The sequence below is a fragment of the Schistocerca serialis genome, chromosome 1 (genome assembly GCF_023864345.2).
Source record: "Schistocerca serialis cubense isolate TAMUIC-IGC-003099 chromosome 1, iqSchSeri2.2, whole genome shotgun sequence".
Classification (NCBI taxonomy): Eukaryota; Metazoa; Arthropoda; class Insecta; order Orthoptera; family Acrididae; genus Schistocerca; species Schistocerca serialis.
This window is the reverse complement of record NC_064638.1, coordinates 157,745,114-157,752,951: the sequence shown is the minus strand read 5'-3', so window position 1 is coordinate 157,752,951 and position 7,838 is coordinate 157,745,114. Positions and strand designations below refer to the sequence as shown.

Genomic DNA, 7,838 nt, shown 5'->3' with positions numbered 1-7,838 from the left:
ACTAATCATCTGGAGACACTATAAAAATGGGCTTCTACTGGTGGACAGTCAGTGTGTCAGTGAAGGTAAAAAAGCTGCTGAATGCATCACAAAGGAGGCCAGAGTAACAAAGAAAAGAAAGAAAACTAGAGAAAACTTGAAGAATGAGATTTTCACTCTGTAGCGGAGTGTACGTTGATATGAAACTTCCTGGCAGATTAAAACTGTGTGCCGGACCGAGACTCGAACTCGGGACCTTTGCGTTTTGCAGGCAAGTGCTCTACCAACTGAGCTACCCAAGCACTCCAGGTGCAAATCACTTAAAATGTCAGTGAAGATCATTAATACTTGAAAATGTTGTGTAATTCAATAGTTAAAAACTCTACTCACCAAGCTGTGACAAGTGACCACACATATATATGTACAGAAATATGCAGGTTTTCAGAGGCAGTTGCTCCTTCTGCTTGCAGAAGGGTTGAATGGGAAGGAAAATGTGTGAATGGAAAAGACTGGTCACAATTAGGAAATGGGGAGAGTTGGGAAGAGGAGGCCCCAGTCAAGGGACACTTACTGGCTAGGATATGAAGGAAAGATGGATTGTTGAGGACTGCATTGCATGAGATCTGAAAATCTGAGAGCTTAAAGGTGGAAGATATGGCAATATATAATACAAGTATGACTGACACAACATTGTGTACAAGCTAATAAGTTTAGAAAGGTAAGTATGTGGTAGTGACAGAGGCAAGAGGGGAGGAATGGGCAGAGGAGGGGGGGGGGGGGGAGGAAGAGGGCATGTTGGCAAGCTTGGAGGGGGAATAGACAGGACAAAAAACAAAGGTACACAAAACTAAAAGGAAGTGAAGAAATGAATACTGAAACCAAAGAAATTAACAAAAATGAAGAAGCAAGGACTTGTAATACCAGTTCCCACCTGTGGAACTCTGAGAAACATATTTCTGTGGCAAGAATCAAGATGGGATGTGTGATGAAACAGGCACTGAGGTTAAGACTGTCATGTTGCAGAGCAAGTTCTGTAACAGGATATTGTGTGTTTCCAGCAAACACACTGTGCTTATGAAAATTCATCCAAACTGATGACTTGGTGGTAGTTGTACCAATGTAAAAAAACTGAAGAGTGTTTATGTAACAGATGGTACAGGAGATGTGTCATTTCACAAATAGTTCTCCCTTTGATAGAATATGTTTTGAGAGATACAGAGTTGGTATAAGTAATGGTAGGAGGGTGTATAGGTTAAGCCTTACAGTGGAGACGGTCACAGGGCTAGGAACCATAGAGTAGGAAAATAAGTGTGGAAGGAGCTTGAGGTCCGAGAAGAATGCTGCTGTTATTGGCAGGGACATGACAAGCTATTCTACATGTCATGGACAAAATGTCAGATAGAATGGACCTCATTTCCCGGTATGATTTCAGGGAGACATTGGCTTGTTGAAGTAGCTGATAAATGCTTTCAAGACCAGGATAATACTGAGTCACAACAAGTGTATTCCTAAGAATTTTTTGGAGATACCAGTAGTACCAGACCTGGATGTGATGGCCGAGGAAGTCTGCTTTTGAGCTAAGGTGGTGCTGTAATTATGTCGAGTGAAGATGGAAGTGAGAAAGGTGATGTATCCCTGTAAAGAGCCTGCAGCTGAATAAATGTGTTTGCCTTGCCTATGCTGTATTTGAGGAAACATTGGACATGGAATGGATGGCAGTTGTCAAAATATAAGTACCATTTTTGTTAATAGTTTTAAAGGGCCTGGACATCGTGAGGGTTCAAAAAATGAAAATTTTCTGTTTTACTTAATAAAATTCTGTGATTCTTCGTGATTCTTCAAACATGTACATTATGTACAATATGAAACCTCATGACTTTTATGTTTAAATGCCTTTTTAAAGCAGATGCAGTGAGCACTTTTTAAGTGCCTAGGAGCCCACAAGAAATCTGCTAATATCAATGATAGACTTTAATTTGAGGATGAAATATCTCAGAATGTATGTTTGAAGCGCAGAAGGTCTTTCAAAATCAAAATTCCTGCAAAAATGTTTACATGGTAAAATGCAGAATTCAGAAAAAGCTCTCAGTAGTTGCATTTGGGACCACTTGCCAAAACTGCATTCTTGGAATGTCAGCCTTTCAGATTGGTGTGATGGATGTCATAATATACATTAATGATGGAGTTACAAGCAGACTCAAAATCATAAACAGACTAATCATCTGGAGACACTATAAAAATGGGCTTCTACTGGTGGACAGTCAGTGTGTCAGTGAAGGTAAAAAAGCTGCTGAATGCATCACAAAGGAGGCCAGAGTAACAAAGAAAAGAAAGAAAACTAGAGAAAACTTGAAGAATGAGATTTTCACTCTGTAGCGGAGTGTACGTTGATATGAAACTTCCTGGCAGATTAAAACTGTGTGCCGGACCGAGACTCGAACTCGGGACCTTTGCGTTTTGCAGGCAAGTGCTCTACCAACTGAGCTACCCAAGCACTCCAGGTGCAAATCACTTAAAATGTCAGTGAAGATCATTAATACTTGAAAATGTTGTGTAATTCAATAGTTAAAAACTCTACTCACCAAGCTGTGACAAGTGACCACACATATATATGTACAGAAATATGCAGGTTTTCAGAGGCAGTTGCTCCTTCTGCTTGCAGAAGGGTTGAATGGGAAGGAAAATGTGTGAATGGAAAAGACTGGTCACAATTAGGAAATGGGGAGAGTTGGGAAGAGGAGGCCCCAGTCAAGGGACACTTACTGGCTAGGATATGAAGGAAAGATGGATTGTTGAGGACTGCATTGCATGAGATCTGAAAATCTGAGAGCTTAAAGGTGGAAGATATGGCAATATATAATACAAGTATGACTGACACAACATTGTGTACAAGCTAATAAGTTTAGAAAGGTAAGTATGTGGTAGTGACAGAGGCAAGAGGGGAGGAATGGGCAGAGGAGGGGGGGGGGGGGGGAGGAAGAGGGCATGTTGGCAAGCTTGGAGGGGGAATAGACAGGACAAAAAACAAAGGTACACAAAACTAAAAGGAAGTGAAGAAATGAATACTGAAACCAAAGAAATTAACAAAAATGAAGAAGCAAGGACTTGTAATACCAGTTCCCACCTGTGGAACTCTGAGAAACATATTTCTGTGGCAAGAATCAAGATGGGATGTGTGATGAAACAGGCACTGAGGTTAAGACTGTCATGTTGCAGAGCAAGTTCTGTAACAGGATATTGTGTGTTTCCAGCAAACACACTGTGCTTATGAAAATTCATCCAAACTGATGACTTGGTGGTAGTTGTACCAATGTAAAAAAGCTGAAGAGTGTTTATGTAACAGATGGTACAGGAGATGTGTCATTTCACAAATAGTTCTCCCTTTGATAGAATTTGTTTTGAGAGATACAGAGTTGGTATAAGTAATGGTAGGAGGGTGTATAGGTTAAGCCTTACAGTGGAGACGGTCACAGGGCTAGGAACCATAGAGTAGGAAAATAAGTGTGGAAGGAGCTTGAGGTCCGAGAAGAATGCTGCTGTTATTGGCAGGGACATGACAAGCTATTCTACATGTCATGGACAAAATGTCAGATAGAATGGACCTCATTTCCCGGTATGATTTCAGGGAGACATAGGCTTGTTGAAGTAGCTGATAAATGCTTTCAAGACCAGGATAATACTGAGTCACAACAAGTGTATTCCTAAGAATTTTTTGGAGATACCAGTAGTACCAGACCTGGATGTGTTGGCCGAGGAAGTCTGCTTTTGAGCTAAGGTGGTGCTGTAATTATGTCGAGTGAAGATGGAAGTGAGAAAGGTGATGTATCCCTGTAAAGAGCCTGCAGCTGAATAAATGTGTTTGCCTTGCCTATGCTGTATTTGAGGAAACATTGGACATGGAATGGATGGCAGTTGTCAAAATATAGGTACCATTTTTGTTAATAGTTTTAAAGGGCCTGGACATCGTGAGGGTTCAAAAAATGAAAATTTTCTGTTTTACTTAATAATATTCTGTGATTCTTCGTGATTCTTCAAACATGTACATTATGTACAATATGAAACCTCGTGACTTTTATGTTTAAATGCCTTTTTAAAGCAGATGCAGTGAGCACTTTTTAAGTGCCTAGGAGCCCACAAGAAATCTGCTAATATCAATGATAGACTTTAATTTGAGGATGAAATATCTCAGAATGTATGTTTGAAGCGCAGAAGGTCTTTCAAAATCAAAATTCCTGCAAAAATGTTTATATGGTAAAATGCAGAATTCAGAAAAAGCTCTCAGTAGTTGCATTTGGGACCACTTGCCAAAACTGCATTCTTGGAATGTCAGCCTTTCAGATTGGTGTGATGGATGTCATAATATACATTAATGATGGAGTTACAAGCAGACTCAAAATCATAAACAGACTAATCATCTGGAGACACTATAAAAATGGGCTTCTACTGGTGGACAGTCAGTGTGTCAGTGAAGGTAAAAAAGCTGCTGAATGCATCACAAAGGAGGCCAGAGTAACAAAGAAAAGAAAGAAAACTAGAGAAAACTTGAAGAATGAGATTTTCACTCTGTAGCGGAGTGTACGTTGATATGAAACTTCCTGGCAGATTAAAACTGTGTGCCGGACCGAGACTCGAACTCGGGACCTTTGCGTTTTGCAGGCAAGTGCTCTACCAACTGAGCTACCCAAGCACTCCAGGTGCAAATCACTTAAAATGTCAGTGAAGATCATTAATACTTGAAAATGTTGTGTAATTCAATAGTTAAAAACTCTACTCACCAAGCTGTGACAAGTGACCACACATATATATGTACAGAAATATGCAGGTTTTCAGAGGCAGTTGCTCCTTCTGCTTGCAGAAGGGTTGAATGGGAAGGAAAATGTGTGAATGGAAAAGACTGGTCACAATTAGGAAATGGGGAGAGTTGGGAAGAGGAGGCCCCAGTCAAGGGACACTTACTGGCTAGGATATGAAGGAAAGATGGATTGTTGAGGACTGCATTGCATGAGATCTGAAAATCTGAGAGCTTAAAGGTGGAAGATATGGCAATATATAATACAAGTATGACTGACACAACATTGTGTACAAGCTAATAAGTTTAGAAAGGTAAGTATGTGGTAGTGACAGAGGCAAGAGGGGAGGAATGGGCAGAGGAGGGGGGGGGGGGGAGGAAGAGGGCATGTTGGCAAGCTTGGAGGGGGAATAGACAGGACAAAAAACAAAGGTACACAAAACTAAAAGGAAGTGAAGAAATGAATACTGAAACCAAAGAAATTAACAAAAATGAAGAAGCAAGGACTTGTAATACCAGTTCCCACCTGTGGAACTCTGAGAAACATATTTCTGTGGCAAGAATCAAGATGGGATGTGTGATGAAACAGGCACTGAGGTTAAGACTGTCACGTTGCAGAGCAAGTTCTGTAACAGGATATTGTGTGTTTCCAGCAAACACACTGTGATTATGAAAATTCATCCAAACTGATGACTTGGTGGTAGTTGTACCAATGTAAAAAAGCTGAAGAGTGTTTATGTAACAGATGGTACAGGAGATGTGTCATTTCACAAATAGTTCTCCCTTTGATAGAATATGTTTTGAGAGATACAGAGTTGGTATAAGTAATGGTAGGAGGGTGTATAGGTTAAGCCTTACAGTGGAGACGGTCACAAGGCTAGGAACCGTAGAGTAGGAAAATAAGTGTGGAAGGAGCTTGAGGTCCGAGAAGAATGCTGCTGTTATTGGCAGGGACATGACAAGCTATTCTACTTGTCATGGACAAAATGTCAGATAGAATGGACCTCATTTCCCGGTATGATTTCAGGGAGACATAGGCTTGTTGAAGTAGCTGATAAATGCTTTCAAGACCAGGATAATACTGAGTCACAACAAGTGTATTCCTAAGAATTTTTTGGAGATACCAGTAGTACCAGACCTGGATGTGATGGCCGAGGAAATCTGCTTTTGAGCTAAGGTGATGCTGTAATTATGTCGAGTGAAGACGGAAGTGAGAAAGGTGATGTATCCCTGTAAAGAGCCTGCATCTGAATAAATGTGTTTGCCTTGCCTATGCTGTATTTGAGGAATCATTGGACATGGGACGGATGGCAGTTGTCAAAATGTAAGTACCATTTTTGTTAATAGTTTTAAAGGGCCTGGACATCGTGAGGGTTAAAAAAATGAAAATTTTCTGTTTTACTTAATAAAATTCTGTGATTCTTCGTGATTCTTCAAACATGTACATTATGTACAATATAAAACTTCATGACTTTTATGTTTAAATGCCTGTTTAAAGCAGATGCAGTGAGCAATTTTTAAGTGCCTAGGAGCCCACAAGAAATCTGCTAATATCAATGATAGACTTTAATTTGAGGATGAAATATCTCCAAATGTATGTTTGAAGCGCAGAAGGTCTTTCAAAATCAAAATTCCTGCAAAAATGTTTACATGGTAAAATGCAGAATTCAGAAAAAGCTCTCAGTAGTTTCATTTGGGACCACTTGCCAAAACTGCATTCTTGGAATGTCAGCCTTTCAGATTGGTGTGATGGATGTCATAATATACATTAATGATGGAGTTACAAGCAGACTCAAAATCATAAACAGACTAATCATCTGGAGACACTATAAAAATGGGCTTCTACTGGTGGACAGTCAGTGTGTCAGTGAAGGTAAAAAAGCTGCTGAATGCATCACAAAGGAGGCCAGAGTAACAAAGAAAAGAAAGAAAACTAGAGAAAACTTGAAGAATGAGATTTTCACTCTGTAGCGGAGTGTACGTTGATATGAAACTTCCTGGCAGATTAAAACTGTGTGCCGGACCGAGACTCGAACTCGGGACCTTTGCGTTTTGCAGGCAAGTGCTCTACCAACTGAGCAGGAGAGCTTCTGTAAAGTTTGGAAGGTAGGAGATGAGGTACTAGCAGAAGTAAAGCTGTGGGGACGGGGCATCAGTCGTGCTTGGGTATCTCAGTTGGTAGAGCACTTGCCCGCAAAAGGCAAAGGTCCTGAGTTCGAGTCTCGTTCCGGCACACAGTTTTAATCTGCCAATGCACCCATGTATTTCCCCCCAGCTGCCCAATCATCTGTCTCCCTCCTGACTGTGCCTAACTGCCCAAACCTCTTCACAACAGGTCCCTGTCTGCTCCTAGAGTAGAGCCACTACTTGGTCATCCCCATCCCTACCCTACTATGCTTTGATGTCCAAATACTTATAATACAGGTTACATAAAGCTATTCCATCTGTACATTTTGCAAATGTTTCTTGGATGAAGGTTTATGTACAACACCAACATTTCAATGAAAATGGAAACAATATTAATCAGATGTAATAACATCAATATGATGTCCCTAAGAAAACTGAAGGGAAGGTGGTGATGAATTTCATGTGCCGGACAGTGAAGCCCTTCTTGATTTCATCCATGATGTGGACGGACAGGAAATAGGGTGGATCAAGGAATGGTAGAATGATGGTGATCTGACCCACATTAGGCCACGTCAGCACTGATGGCATGTGAATATATAACATAGTTGAACATAAAAGAGCAAAACTTCATTGACATGAATCACTTTAAGGGAATTTATTAGTTTATCAATGATAATTTGTGCAGAGTAATTTGTTTTTATTTATTTATTTATCCATCCATAGACAATCAGGATTGTATGGATGTTGTCAAATGAGTATATACAATAGGGAAACAAATTTATAATAATCACAATCAGAATTCATGAATATTGTAACATAAAGATACATTGTTAAATCACTTAATAACACAGTTGATAATTTTTACATATTGCTGTATATTTACATCATTCCAAGTAATCCTTGACAGTATAAAAACACTTTTCCAAGAGATAATTTTTAAGCA

The 7,838-nt window shown here is 39.9% G+C and overlaps 3 non-coding genes across 3 annotated transcripts; all 3 read right to left on the bottom strand.

The window, feature by feature from the left end:
* Nucleotides 1–207: 207 nt before the first annotated feature.
* Nucleotides 208–282, bottom strand: Trnac-gca (transfer RNA cysteine (anticodon GCA)). The gene has a single exon. It is a non-coding gene; the product is annotated as a tRNA-Cys (tRNA).
* A 2,117-nt stretch (nt 283–2,399) lies between these two features.
* Nucleotides 2,400–2,474, bottom strand: Trnac-gca (transfer RNA cysteine (anticodon GCA)). Its single transcript has one exon. It is a non-coding gene; the product is annotated as a tRNA-Cys (tRNA).
* Nucleotides 2,475–4,592: 2,118 nt separating this feature from the next.
* Nucleotides 4,593–4,667, bottom strand: Trnac-gca (transfer RNA cysteine (anticodon GCA)). Its single transcript has one exon. It is a non-coding gene; the product is annotated as a tRNA-Cys (tRNA).
* Nucleotides 4,668–7,838: the final 3,171 nt, after the last annotated feature.